Consider the following 15,888-nt stretch of genomic DNA (forward strand, 5'->3'; position numbering starts at 1 on the left):
AGGGGGTGTCTCTGGAGCTGCAAGGCTGTGCTGTTGATAATGGTTTTGCTCAACCACAGTGGCTGATCTAAGGACTAAACCTGTCAGGGTCAGTGTTTGCATCTCCACAGGGCTTGGAGGTCAAGGCAGCAGCAGTCCTGTGCTACCTGGAGCCTGGCTGCTGGACTGGTTTCTGAGGGGAGGGTGGGTAGTGCACGTACATCCCTCCTGCAGGCGTGGATACCTGAGGTTAGCTGAGAAGCTGGTGCCTTTCCCCAGGGACAGGGAACTACACGTGAAGATGGTGCTGCCCAGTACTCAGCATCTACGCTGACACCTCCATACCCTGGGACCCTTGGATGGTTGCTCAGTGCTGGAGACTAGGTTGCCTGAGCTGTTTTGGCTTGTGTTGCACTGAAACACCAAAGCCCCAAGGGTTAGGGCATGTGGGTATGGCCCATGGTGGTTTAAGGCATAGGGAGCCTGGGAAAGCTTGAGGTGCGCTGTACCAACACCGCATTTTGTGCTGGCAGTAAATTGGAAGCCTCGGGCTCTGGAGCTGCCCATTGGGCACCCAAAAAAGGGTCTCCCCTGAGAGCCGGACAAGCTGACTCAGGAGCCTTGGGAAGGCAGCAGTGTCACCCCCCTGGAAAATAAGCCCTTGCTAGCTGGTAGAAGAAGTTTCTGTTTCACTCCTATTGTAGGAATAAAAGGAAAGTGCTATGAAGACAAAGGGAAGGGGCTGAAAAGAAAGGAAGGATTCCAGAAAAACACCTGTGTTCATAAGGGAAATTCCTTACTCCTGCCCACGAGGAGACATCTGATCATCACCACAGGTAAGCCCTGAAGCGATGGAGGGACTCCCACATCACACTGGGATGGGGCAGGACAGCGTTCAGCTCCCTGCCACGTGGGCTCTGCCTGAGGTGCCTGTCCTATTTGTGGCTGTTGTGGGGGGTCTTGGTTTTAGTTAATCTTTCCCTGCTTTGCCCCTTGGTCCTGCAGACCTTCATATGCACGTGAACCATTGGATCTGCCTTGTGTATGAAAGAGGGAGCTGAGGTCTGTATGCCCCTGTAGGGAGAGCTGTTCAGAAGACTTTTGGTTTAATATTCATACTAGCCTTAGGCAATTTTCTACTCCATGTTTTAGGGAGTGGGCAGGGAGAACGTGTAGTTGTTCTTTCCTCCAATAACAAGGGATTAGCTTAAGCACATGGGTAAGGAACATTGGGGATGCAGATGGCAATGTAAGAAAAAAGTAACTGGAAGATACTGGGAAGACAGAAAACCACCATGTCCCTTTTCATAGAAAAGATTAAAAAAAATATTCTGTGACCATTCTTACTTCAAACAAGTGAGTGGTACCCAGTGTCAAGTCTGATCAGTCCCCATCCAGTGGACTGGGACAGAACTGAGTGCAGTATATGGCTTATTGGAAAAGGAAAAGGAAAGACATTTGGGCGTCAAAGACCATAAAGCCATTTTATTCATTTAGCACAGCTTTGCAGTCATGCACGCATAGGTTTGTTCGCCTTGCTCTTCTGTACTGAAGCTCATTTCATAGTTGTAAAATAGGTAACTTCTCCCTGGTTGTGGAGATATGTCACAACATACACAGTAAACCCCTTAAAGCTTGTAGGAGCTAGATAATTTTTGAGTTTTCAGGACATGATTTGTATTTACAGCTTAATAATGGGTTCCATCCCCACCCTTTTTTTTTCTTTCTCCTTTTTTTTTTTTTAATACCTAGTGTTACTATAAACTTTTCTAGGCATAGCAAAGAGGGCATTTCTCTGCAGTGCTGCATATTAGAAAAGAGTAGCAGAGTCTACTGCATGTCCAGTGTAGGGCTAGGGTTGGACTCGGTGTTCAAAGCCTAAAGCTGATCTGTGCTGACCCTTACATTTACCTCTGAACAAATCTCAAGAAGTTTCTTTGGTGGGAGGAAGCGAGTGAAAAAAAAAGGTGAACCACAATCATGATGCTTTTGCCTTGGCAAATGTCCACTTCATATCTTTGTAGGCAGCTTGGTGGATTTATTCTATAGCCTTCTCAGCAGCCATAGAGATGGCCCTCCCTGGCAGCAAGCACCTCTCAACTGTAACTGCTACCATGAGGAGTACACCTAACTTTCACCCTTATGGCTGCTGTCCATGTCAGCCGTGCACAGCTGTGTGCAGCAGTAGCAGGAGCAATGCTGACCCTCCCACAGGGCCCTGGGGCTCCGTGCTGTCTCTGTACCCTGGGATTCCATCTCTCCAGGGCTCTGGTACCCCTCCGCAGCACATCCCTTGCTCCCTGCAAGTTTTGCACAGGACAAGAGCCTGTACAAGGAGGTGGGCGGGCAGCGTATCAGCCCCAGGAGTTTCCCAACCTCAGCCCAGCTCCAGATGGAGTCTCGGGGTGGCCATGCACCCACAGGCTTTGCTGTGCAACCATGTCAGATCCAGCGACTGGAGAAGACTTTTTAGAGTAGAGATGAGATTATACCGTAAGGGTTAGCATCGTATACCCAGAACTTTCTACGCTTGTTTCCAATCACCCAGCAGAAGATGTTTATTTGGCAGGAATATGCAAACACACTATCAGGACACTGAAGCAGGCCTTTCCACTTAGAAAGTTTCTGTTCACTGCACAACTGTGTTAATGTACATCCATTATAACTGGATCAACGAGAGCCATGCTGAATGCCTCTATTCTTCCACCCAGCAAACAGGCTGCTGGGCTGAGCTCCTCATGGCTGGAGCCCAAACCCTCCAACTTCATCCCATGTGAAATAGATGTTCAATGAGGGTGGAGACAGGGGTAAAAAGCTTTTCTTAAATATGTTCATATGGGCCTTGCCTTTCAGCTTTTTAGTTTTATTCAGTAAATTAAGACACAAGTCACATAGCTAGGCAAGCTGAAAACTCAAATATCTATTGCATGTCAGAGCTTGTGGACCTTTTCTTTATGAGAATTTGGGCCATGTTCCCACAAAGGGATTAACCAGGGTAAGAGTCTCATCGCCTGGCTCCCTCTGCAAGTCTGGGTGCTAAGCTGCCTTTCATGTTTTCTGAACTTTAGTCTTGTAGATACAGCAGGACAAACATAAAACTAGCTTTGTTTGCAGGACCTTTTCTAAGGATGTTAAGTTCTGCTTCAATTTTTCTGCTTGTTGTCACAAGTTTAACATCAGGGCCACTCTGAAGTGAACAGTGGAATGCCCAGACTGCCAAAGAAAGTCAGTCCGTTTAGAGATTCATATTGACAGGATGCCATTGCAAGCGAGATCAGACTCACATAACACCGATCATTTCATTTGACTGAATGCAAGAAACTGTTATTTGGAGAACTGAGACTGCAGCTGTTGGAAGAACACATATATATAAAGCAAGTGTGCGTGCTGCGAGAGAAACAGTACCAAGACCCGTGTGTGCTCTTCAGGCAGTATCTGAAGCACTTGATGGCTTTCTAAGTATAATGTCCCAAGAAGTGCCCTCATGGCTCACATCTAAGGTAAGGGCAGACTTGGGGGCTATTCTTTATTAGTGGCTCCTGAGACCTCCACTATCATGGGAGACAGGAGCATGCATGGGAGCACATGTGGTAGAGTAGAAGCTGAAGCCCTGCACAGGTGATTCCACCACCTTCTGTCTTACCGAAGTAGGATATTGTCCTGTCTGTTTTGCAATGCAAAACGTTAAGATGAATATTCCAAAGCAGCCCATTACTATGTCAGGATGCTCTATGATTTTAAAGAGGATGATGTACTATGGCTTTCAGTCAGGCTGTAATTTCTTCCAGATTTTGTATTGGCCAGGAAAACCACACCAAAAGGAATGAAGCCTTGAAGGCTTTCAAGCGATCTGTTAGTACTGCTTAGAAAGAATCCAGCAGAACATGTGAATATTTATCACAGCTAGGTTTCAGCAGGGATAAAGGAAGGAAAAGAGATTGCCAGTAAGTGGCTCAAATCCTGGTATTTTCAAGAGGAGCTCCTAGGCATTAAGTCTTCCAAGCATATGGAGGGATGAACTGATTTAAACAGTTCCTCAGTAACACCTGAGGTTTAATTAGGTCAGGCACAGCCTCTGCTGCTTTAGCTGTGCCTTGGATGCAAGCAGTTGTGCAAGCAGGAGTTTTAGGACAACTTCTACTTGCAAGTCATGAGTTGCTATGCACATGTGGAAGTCTCACCCAGTGTGGTGGTGATCTGTCCACACTCAGCTGCTGTGGGGCTGTGATGGTTACATGACAGATGCAGTCAGACCTTGCTGGTTTTGATGTGATGAAAAGCGAAAATCAAATGGACAAGGAATACAATGTGACCTTGAGGGATGACTGGGATGAAATGAGGCAGTGTCTGAAGCACAAGTCATACCTCCAGGTCCCTCACTTTGTGCAGACCTATGAGGGGAGAGTGGAGCCTTGGTCATTCATGGATGGTGCTTGAGATTCAGCAAGCTAAGCTTTGCCTCTCGCAGGCTGACTGAGAGTTAAGTATTAAAATATTACAAGCTGTATGAGAGGCCACTGTGTAACTGGATGAGCAACACACTGTCATGTTCCACCCAGGATCAGATGCACTTGGTGAGGACAGAGGGGAGAGCAGAGAGCATTTTCACAGCACTGTTTGGTGGCTGGAGACCTCCAGAGGTCATCTGGTCCAAGCCCGTGCTCAAAGCAGGCCAGCTTCACAGTTAGAGCAGCTCTCTCAGGGCTGTGTCCCATCAAGTTTTGAGGCAAGGATTTCAAAACTTTTCTGGTCAACCTGTTCCAGTGCTTGACCACTGTCATGATGGAAATGTTTTTCCTTGTATCTTGTCAGAATTTCCCTTGCTGCAGTTGTGACCACTCTCATCCTGTTACTGTGCATCTATGAGAAGAATCTAGTTCTGTGGACACATCTATATCCCTGCAGTGCCAGGGAATATAAGGGAACGGCAGCTGAGCAGTCATCCCCAGACTGCACTGTGTTAGGGCTGGGGAAATACCATCTCCTGAAGGGGTCTTGCTTCTGCATAGAAGAACTGCTGCAAAGATGAAGGTAGGTGCAAGTCCAGAAATTCTATGTCATGAGCAGTCACAACTTGTTCAGGTCTTTGTATGAGCAAAAATGACTGCTCTTCCTTCTGCTTACAGATTGTCAGTGACAATACTCATACTGCACTGACTGTATATCTATATAATATTTTTCCTCAGCAGTTGTCGGTGTCTTGTAGCCATTTAGCACTTCAAGCACAGTCTGAGGTTATAACCACAAACTGTGGTCATGGGACACTGGGAACACAAAAGAAACTTCCTTGGTCATCTGTTGCTCATCTTTCTTCAGATCTTCTTTTACCCAGATTTACTCAACATAGCACGTTACCAGTAGTTCTCCCTAAGAAGCTATTTTGCTATTTTTTTTTAATGGTGAATTTCTAGGGCTCGTAAAGGAGGAGCTGCTTCAAGGACACATCATTAGGGATAGTCAGGGTACATCCAGATTATGAAATGGAGAATTGAGAAAAGACTCACAAGCTAAATGGTTTACCTTGTAGATCTACAAGACAGAGCACAGCTCTGAGTGGAAATACTAAGTCACATCCAGCTGGTGACAATTCTGGCATGCTGTCAGGCACAATGTAAGAAACTTCACCTTTTTAATCAGTTGATTAAAATCTACTGTGCTCGTGCAGTTCTGTGATGGGGGTAGTTCTACTGCTTCTAGTTCAACAGCCATCTACAGTAGTTCGGAGATTTTTGCATGTAATCCCTTTTTGTGCCATGGGCATACCTATGCTCAACCTACCTGGACAAATTACCATTCTGTTTTCTTTCTTCTTGCCCCACCCCTATCAAAGGAATCCTTGCTTGTCCCCTTCCATCCTGTGAAATTTTTCTCTCCACAAAGTCTCTGGGACTCCCATTCAGAAACTGAGCATCAGTACTTAACATCATGCAGTGACTGAAGGCCTTCTGTATTGTGTCTTCTGGCTTCATCTGGCATGGCTGCAGGATAATCCAGTGACCTCTTGCTACCCTGCCTGGTGGTGGTACATGTGTCCATGACAGGAAGTCCCAGCACCCGTCACTGATGTAGCCAGACATAGGAATGGTACCTAAACACTTTGCTGCTGAAATCTAGTCCTTCCAGAAGACTGCTCATTTCAGTACTGAGTTGCACAAGAAGCTTCTGTGCAAGCAGTTAAGTCCTTTGCTCTCATCTTACTGTGCCTCCAAACAATTTTTGTGCGAATACCTTCTCCTGGGACTGGAGGGATAGGCAATTGCCTTCCTCCTTCCAACCCCATCTCATTGTACCAAGGGCAGTTGTTGCAGCCTTCATCTAGCATTTCCACCCTTCTGTTCTTCTCATAAAACTGTTTCTGAATAATTTCTTGCTTTCTCTGTTCTCCATGTTCTGTACAAATTTGTTTTCCTGTTCTGCCCTATTATATACTCCATGCTTTCTATGCCTCTACATTTCTTGGCCATGAACTCTCCAGAAGCTTCCACATTGCTCAGAGTAGAGTTGTCCTTTGGGGCCATCCTGTGCTCAGCAGAGTGAAATAAGGATGGTGAAGATGTAAGGTAAGGGTTTTATCTGAGACAGGAGTTACAGTGCATAGCATCGCTGCTATGAGGGACAGGAATGGAACATGAATGTCCTTCCTGCTCAGGGTCCAGGCAGGCACTGCCGTGCAAAAGAGAAGAGTTAGTTCCCCCCCTGCTACCTTCTGCATCTAGAACTGCTCCTCCCTAAGCCCATTTTAAGAAATCCTGCCCAGAGGGTCTGTATTATCTTCCTTACTCTCCAAAGCCTTGCACTAGATTGATTTGGCAAGATCAGTTACACTCTCAGTCCCAGGATATTAGTTGCAGGTTTATTTTCTGGAACTGTACCAAAAGTTCTTGTTAAAGATATCAACTATGAATTGTTTTTCTTTATTAGGACTAAGAAATATTGTATTTACTAAATGGAAAACTATTCTGACTCAAGAGATAAATGCTCTTATGGAGTGCTGCTTTTGTATAGGCAAGCCTGGAGGGATGGGCTGGAAGATTCTTTTTAATCCCTTTGGAAGCAGGGTTGGGGAGAGGGATTATTTTCTTCAAGGAAAAATGCGGATTTGGCATCCTAAAGCTATTTGTCTGAACTTGCTGGGTAGCGTGCATTCTGTTGTTTTATGCTAGATGAATAGAAGGCAGTCGGGCATCTCCATAACTTACTCAATAGCCAGTCCAGCAGGAATGTGGAAGACCCAGTTTTGAAAACTTTCTCTTCCTGAGCAGAGTTTTCACCTCCTTCCCCCACTCCTCCCCTCCCACCTTCTGTAAGGACAGGGTATGAACTCCAAGGCTAAAGGGTATTTGGAGGCAGATCTTCCTCAGGGTGACTTTGTAGTGCTATGCCATCCATCATTAACATGCAGATATTTATTGGAAAAAAGTATATGACAGGACATGCACTGAGAGGTGAGACATGCTGGGAGTGGTAGATGCAATCCAACTCCTCAAGGCAACAGCCCAGTGTTTCCACAAAGCTCTGTGATGTGAACAAAGGAGAGAGAACCGTGTCTGGCTGACCCTTATCACTTGAAGAGCAAGGCATGTAGGAGACAGATGATAAAATTAAATAACCTTACATAGAGAATGGGATTGAACCTAAACTTTCCACACCTCGGGTGAATGTCCTCACCATTCAGCTGAAGGAAGGTGTGTTTGGGGGAGCACCAGTACTGACTGAAATGTTTGGTTTAGGTCCTGCCAAGTGTTTGCTTGATTTGGAATGAAATGTGGGATTATTTCCAAGAAAACAAAATTAAAATTTTCAGTGATCTGCTTTTTTTATTTAGGCCAGCTCTTTAACTGAAAATACCCATTCCAGGGTACACAATGCTACCAAAAAGTGAAGTGCTCATTCATATGGACAAAGGCAAGAGCACAGGTCTTCAGGTTGTTGTGCCAGGTTTTCCCAAACATCTTCAGAAGGACAGAGATGCTCGTCATGCCTTGCACAAGAAATAAGTTTTTGCAAGGAAAGAAAAAATAGCTTCTCTCTCCTTATTTTCCTCATCTCAGATATTTTGGACCATGCTGAAGCAGGGTTTTCTCCTATAGGTGTAGCCATTCATTCCAGTGAATTTTGAATTGGTTCCTTGCTAAATAATGTGAAAGAATCAAAGAAAGAAGAAAAGCATGATCCTAGGTGAAGGAAGAGCTTGTATTCCTCTTGCTCACTCTCGTGGTCACTTGCTGCAGACGATGACTCAAAATATACATCATTTACTTTGTATGCTTGGCTTACTGCACTCATTTTGGTGTCTGAAGTTTTATACATAATATGTAAGAAATCTCAGAGGACAATGAAATGTTTTGCTTCTTTGGGGTGGAAACAACTGAACTCTCTCTAGGGTTTTTGAAACAAGGCCACGTAAAACACTAGGCTTTTATTTGCAGAGTTGGCCATGTAAATTTGTGCTGAAAACTGAGACTTTCTTCCAGGTGTGTCTTTAACCTGTCTTTCTATTGTAACATTAAAATCTGGCCCTCACAGACTTCTTCCAGTAATAGCAGCAGAGCAATTGTTAAGAAATTTATACTCACTGAAAACATACAAGACATTGAATGTGTTCAGTCCTTGCAGTGAAGTTGTCTGCCTTTGGAGACGGCATGCCCTGTGAGCGCTATTGTGAATGCAGTTGAAGGCACCTGCATATGTAGGGAGGCCATATCAAAGTTGTTAGTGGTCCTTAATAATAGATACTTTATATAATGCAACTTCCACAGAAAAAAATGGGTCCATCAAGAAGGGGATAACCTGGCATTCACAAATTTCAAATTTGATTAATGCAATTGTAGCCAAGAGTATATGTGCATGTAGGTACGTAAAGACTGGGGTAGGAGGGAGGGAATTGCCAAAGTGTCAGTTCTTCAACTTGAGGAGATTTTATCCTATTCTGTAGCTGTCTCATCCAATTTAAATATTACTGTCTCGATTTTAAAGCCCTCGGAGGTAGGTGTGCATGCATTTCTGGAAGCCCTACTAAACATCCTCTGCATTGTCAAAGACGAAAATTCAGTTTAAATGACTACCCTCAGTCCCTATCTGCACCAAATGGATGTTTAAAATCTCAGAACGGATCTTTTCAGATTGGGAATTTTGCCTTGCTAGCTAGTCTGAGCATCTGCTCTTTCCTTACTTCCATGTAGCATTGTGCATGCACTGTTCAACCCTCTTCTTACCAGAAAAGCAAAGCTCCAAGCGTGCTTGTGTGAAACCTGTCTGCACACATGCACGCTCTCTCACCCACTGGAAAAAACCCATTGCTTTGTGCCTGGAATAATCAGTTTCAGCTCTTTAGCTACGTGAAAGGAGTGGAGGTTTTTCAGAGCCCGTTGCCCTGCCTGCCCAGGGACTTCGTATCTGCTCAGGGCAGTGGGGAATGGAATCTGTCTGCCAGTAGGTTTAGTCCTCCTCTGAGCACGTTCCACCATGGGTTTCTGGCTTGGGAAAGCCTTTTTTCTCTTTTCCTTAGCTTTTGCTTATGGTATAGCTAGTTAGACTGAACACTCTCTGGCCTTGGCTTATGACACACATGAGCCTTAACCAGCTAATCATTTTACACTGCCTTTCCTATAACGTATCTTGTTTTATCATTCACTTATGCTTTCCAGTGAATATATAGGTACAATACAAAATACATAGAATGAATGTAAGGAGATGTATTATTTTTTCTTATAATACTGTCAGAATACTGTCACAGTCAGTTTTAGGTTCTTTCTCCCACAAGGACTTAAAATCCTCCTGAAGTTCTGCATGTCTTTTCCTGTCTTGGGTCACTGAGTATAGTCTGCAAGTTTCCTTTACTAGAAGAGAAATATAGGAATAATCCAATTTCCATCTTTTTAGTAATTAAGTGGATTTCTAAACTTGAGTGACTGGAAATCTCCTAGCATATGAGAATTTGTTCAGTGAACTAGGAAAACTTTTTGAGCTTCAGGAATACATACATTTATTGAAGGATCTATTCATTTACCCTCATTCTCCTCTGTCATCAGGGTTTTGGCAGAATGGGCAGAATTTTGCACCAAAAATGCTTAGCGCAGTTCCCAAGAACTAACAACCTCTCCAATACCCGCGATAACTGTGTTACTACTACATTTACTTCACGTGCACAAACCATGCCTTCTCCTCTTCCCCCATCCTGGTGCATGCTCCCTCTGCAGCCTGAGCCCTGGAGGGTCCCTCCCTGCAGCCCCAGGCCTCTTGCCACTCTTTGCCCTAGGGCTGCCTGTCTCCTTGACAAGCAAACTAGAGCCCCTCAAGCCTTGCTTGCACCCGACACTGGTTGGCAGCTGGTTTGTGACCCTGTGGCACTGGCACACCAGTTGGCGAGCCTCTCATTTAAAGGAAGTATGTGCAGTGCTTGCTTTAGCCTATTAGAAGATGGTGTTTTCTAAGTGTTGTCTGAAGAGGGTGTAGAGGAGGGCTGATGTCCAAGGGTGATCTAGGGAAATGCAGAGCTGTTCTCAGGTCCTGCTCAGCGCCTTGGGGCTGGGACTCTGATTGCTCTTTGGTAGCACTGCCTTACTAACCTCTTACCTTAGTCCCCTTATCCAAGAGTTTTCATATTTGTATACAGAACATTAGGTCCTTGGACACAGCTGAGCTCACCTTCCAGCGTGCTCAGAGGAAAGGTGTGTGCCCTGATGACCACTGCATACAGCTTCCTCCTCTGAGGACTGACACTATGGAGGGTTATAAAGGTAGGAGAAGGAAAAGCAGAAAGAAAAAAGCAAGGGCCACCTACCCGTGTACTTTGCTGAAATGGAAGGTGTCTGCAATGGAAGACAAACTCCACTATATGCCTCTGAGCCAATTTAATTAGGTACTGCCTGGCGTCTGCCCTTACACAAGGTCGGGTGTAGGCTGGCTGTTACACGGACAAAAATCACATTAAGTTTGGCTTTCAAAGTTATGTTGTTTTGTGTAATAATAATAATTAGTTGAAACAAACTTTTTGAACAGCTCTGTCAGTTATAATTTTTTTCCTATGGAGAAATCTTTGCTGCAGGGATGAATTTCAAGGAAAAAAGAAAGTATAAAAAAGTCACATTCAGCAGTAGGAACACTGGTGCAAGACACTGTTTCTTATGGCTCAAAGGAAAAATTTTGAGTTGACCTTCCCAGACATTCCATGTGTATCTCTCTGTTGTTTGCGCTTAGTGGCAAAGGAATTTTACACATGTATGTTTGGGGTTTTTTTGGTGTGCCCCAGGCAGGGCCGGTACCATCAAGATGCTCCACAGGGAAACTGATGAGCCCTCTGTTGAGAGGGTACTCTGCCACCCTCATCTACAGCTGTGTATCTAACAAAAACATGCACGCACACTCACGCACCACCAACCCACCACCGCCACCCCCCCCACACCCCCCAAACCTTGTGTTTCTTTATCAAGGTGAGGGAACAGGACAAAGTCCTGCGCTGGCCTACATGGTGCGCGCAGCCTTTGAAGTTAATGCTCTCATACCTGGTGCGACTGCTAAAGAGACTGACCTGCAGTATTACTGTTTTCTAAACTTTACAGTTTTGGGGTCAAAATACTTGGGCAGAACCTGTAAAATAAAGAAAACAAAAATAAGCATGGCTTGGTTGCTGCATGAGGACTTTCTGCAGCAGCCCCCAGGAGCCTGTCATAGGCTGAGGGAGCAGTCACCATCAGCGTCCATCAGGATTTTCAAAGTGCCCCTGGTTCTTAGGGAAATCTGCAGTGAAATTTCAGGTTTCAGAGAAGTGGGATCCTACTTACTCCTGCTTTTCCCGTTTCTAACGCTTCATGCTCCTGAGCGTTTTGAGTCAAATATTTTCTAAGAGGTCAGAGTACTTTCCTTCATACTGTACGCTTGGCTTGGAAAAGATTTCTACCTTTTTCTTCCGTCTTCTTGTTTTTAAGGACACACTCAGCATTATGTCATTTGGGCTGCGTGCCAGTAACAACAAATGCATAGGGAGTAAACGACATTATTCTATGTCACAGCAAGAATAGGAGTGTTGCTGTAAAGCATAGTGCCGAGGAAAACTTTCGGCTCTGTGCTGAGATAATTGAATGAACCCCAAACATAATCCTATTAAGAAATTGATTATGAAAACCTGAACCAGAATTGCAAACAGGGTTCTCTGTATGACGTATCTTGTCCCATCCAAATGAAAGACTGGACAAATCCTACAACCAATTTAGAGAAAAGCAATTGCAAAGCCCTACAGAAGATAACTGCATGTTCTATTTGCAGTTTAAATTAAAGATGGAGACCTAGTCATGCAGACAGGCATAAGCAAATTCTTGGAGTTGATATGAATTATTCTGTTGAATTACTTTATCCAGAGGATTATATAGATTATTTATTCTATGGATTTTTACACTGGTTTGGCTCTACTACAATAACAAAGACTTGACTCTTTAATTTTAATTTAAGTATCTATACTTCATTTGTTAAGCAAACATAGCATGGCTTCTGCTTTGTAACTTGATGTGGTTTTGTGTTTCTATATACATATACAGAGCTGAAGAATCCAAACTTACCTTTGGCAACCATGTGTGAGGGAACTTCAGTTTTTTATTCATTAAATGTGGGCCTAAGATCCATTTAATTTCTCTGTCTTTTTCCATAGACCATTTTCAAGTGGTGATTCAGCTGAACTTTTGGATGGGATGAAAGTGGTCTATGTGAGCCTTGTTTCCATGCTGAGAGTTTAGGAGGAGAGAAGTGATAGGAAAAAGAACCAGATGAGGCTTAAAGAGCCTCATCTTTTTTCTTTAATTTTTTTCCCTGTGGTGTGCAAATTTTGTGTGTAGTGCCATTTGTCCCTTGCTCTGTCTTGGAGTTTCTAAACCTTTAATTTCTACTTCCTCAAGTGGGGTCCAGGCGGAGTATAGATGTCTGTTTGGTTGTTCTGGTACACCTGAACAGTGGACTAGGTCTTGGCACAGTTAGGTGTGTTCAGCAACAAAAGCAGAAAACGAAACTCTGTGTTCATGCAAACACTTCTGTACAGCCTAAGTCACCCAGAGCTCTATTTGCAGTTTTAGTTCAGGTTTCCATAATAATTTTCTTTATAAGATTGTCTCTGGGGTTCATTCAATTATCCAGCCTAGGAGAAGTCATGGAGGACTCTGAGCGTGGAGGGCAAGGTCCACTTTGGAACCTTCACAGATATAAGCTTCCACTTCTTCCTTCCTGCAGGGAAGCTGAACTTGCACTGAAACAGTTGGGAATTACGCACAGAGGCAGAAGACAGAATGACTTTTCTCTAAAATCTTTTTATTGTTTCCAATTTGCCTGCTCAAAGTGGTGAAGAGAGGGAAGGCCTGTGGTAGTGTCTTTCAAGGCACTTGTGTAAGAGCCAGAGATGTGTTGTCCTAATGTTACAAGTCCTAAAAATCTACAGGGGAAATACTAATGTGGGCTTTAATAGACTAGTCCTTCTGTCTTCAGGGGCATTAACGCCCCTCACAGCAGAGCAGTCAGTTATACTGATCAAAGCCACTAACAGGCAAGCATTTCCTTTCTCCAAGCAAGGCAAAAAAGCAAGAGATGCCTTTTTTAGCACCCTGGTAGTTGTATTGCCACCTTTCTAAGTGAACCAAAAAAACTTCTGGGGCCAATTCTTTCAAAGAATCACTAATTTTCTACAGTAACCTCAACCTCAGAATTTAAGCAATACTTAGAATGATGCAACAGAAGCAACACATCAGTCATTTCTCACTTTCCGTAGCATCGTTGCTGCATATACTTTTACTACACAGAGACCAATTAAGTCTTTGCTGTTCTAAGTACCATGGAGATAGATGGACAGATAGACAGACAGACAGATTGATAGGTAGATAAATACATAGACAGATATAAAAGTCTTTGATCAAATTATATTGAAGGATGGGCTGCATTAAAACGGAATTATTTTTATTTATAGAATGCAAGAGGGAAGGAAGAAGACAGCAAACATGCTCATACAGAAACCTTAAATACTCCAGCTGAAACATGACATGCTACAGACCATTTGCAACAGTAAGAATGTTCAAATTTCTACCTTTACTCTCATATTCTAGGTTTTAATTTGGGCAAAAACTTTCATAGAAAGTTTTAGGAGGAGAAGTTTAAAAAAGGCATTTCAGAATGGCTTGTAATAAAAAATCATTTGCATGTATCTGTACTATTGGTTTCCTGTTATGCTTTTATTACTAGGCAGTAATGGATTCTTGAGATTTCTGTAAAATTTGGACAGTCTTGTCAGGCAAATTCTTTTTTTCTTTGAAGAGAAAAATTTGGCATTAGCTAAACTTTTCAGAACATGGGTGTTTATTTCCGGTAGGATATGCACACTGATGATGAGAGTGTAAGTGGTATAAAAGGTACATGCGATCTTTGTATGGTGTCAAACCTCTGAAATGCCAAAGTTCATACCTCAGCCATAGGTGAATGGGTTAAGTAAAATGAAAACAGCCTCGGCGTTTATAACAAGGTTAAAGATCAACCAGAAATCTTAATGATTAAAACTAGAAAACCCTCACATTTGCACTTCAATTCTTCTCTGACATAAAGAATGTTAAAAATCTCCAGAGTCTGCTTTTGTTAAGGTTTTAGGTCCCATAAGCAGACTGGTCTTTATTCAGATGGGGATACAGATTTCTGAAACTGATCAAACTTTTCAGGGATTAACCAGACCTAAAAAGCTTCTGACCTGCTTGAGGTTTGCTCGCGAGTGAGCTGCCTCCCTTTGACATTGGCTGGGCATAATGCCACCTGGAAAACAGACACCTGGTTAGTTGTGTAAAGATGGAGAGGTCCTGTGGAGAAGGACAACCCACCTGCGCAAACCAGAAGAGCCAGAAGGAAGCTGACAGGGCTTCTGCAGACCTGTGCCCTAAGGTGCTTTACATTTAATTGCTGTCCCTCATACCTACCTGTCTAAGAGAGTACTGGAAATTGTCACTCGCTGGTTTTAGCAAAAAAAACTTGACTTTTAACAGTCTGAGTTTTATTAGCATTATTGGAGTACCTTAAACAAAGCATTCATTGGCTAAACTAAGGCTAAAATTTGCTCTATAGTTTCAATAGGAAAATATTAATTGCATCGAAGTGCAAAGTCATTTTAAGCAAAAGTGGTGGCTATTTTAACACAGAGCATATGTGAACATCGTCTCCACTCAGCTTCTTGATCCCCTTGCAAGTTCAAGTAACTGCAAAGTTAGTGTGTAGAGCCACTGTCACCTATGTGAAGTCTGTGCTTGTAGCTGCTCTGTTGCAGCATACCAGCCTTCGGAAGAAGGAGTGCTGAAAACAATAGCCAATGCTCATGCCAAAAATACTTTTGATAGAAAGCAATTTTTTGAAGTGTCAAGCTGGCTTTGAAGCCTGTGGATTGATTTTTGTTTGAGTGTTCTGCTAGAAATAGCACTAGAGGAAAAAATACCTTTACTAAGCTACTCTCCCCTTAGAGCTGCAAGTGTGTCCAGTTCTCTGACTTACTATATGCTACTTTTAATCACACTTTTTTGGTAAACCAGCCTGGAAGAGGAGGGGGAAAGGAAAAGGGATCATTGTTTGCTTCTGAGCCCTAGTGTCTGCTAGGAATTATTAATGTTTGTTTCACAACGGGGTGTGAATTACTTGGTTGCAGTCAACCATTGTTTGGAAATATATTTTGGAATGTTTCCTTTATGAAAGGTTTTTATTTGCTTAGGATCCATGATTCTGTATTTCTTTCAGCTGTTCACATGTTCTGTCGCTACAGTGTTGCTCACTTTCATAGTAATGGGTTCAACTAATAACCAGACATGCGGTTCAAACTACATCTTGAAGCATTGTGAAAATGTAACTCCTGAAAGCTGTATTAAACCAGGATCTCATACATTATGCATTCTGCTAACAGTGGTCCTG

The sequence above is a fragment of the Falco biarmicus genome, chromosome 2 (genome assembly GCF_023638135.1).
Source record: "Falco biarmicus isolate bFalBia1 chromosome 2, bFalBia1.pri, whole genome shotgun sequence".
Classification (NCBI taxonomy): domain Eukaryota; kingdom Metazoa; phylum Chordata; class Aves; order Falconiformes; family Falconidae; genus Falco; species Falco biarmicus.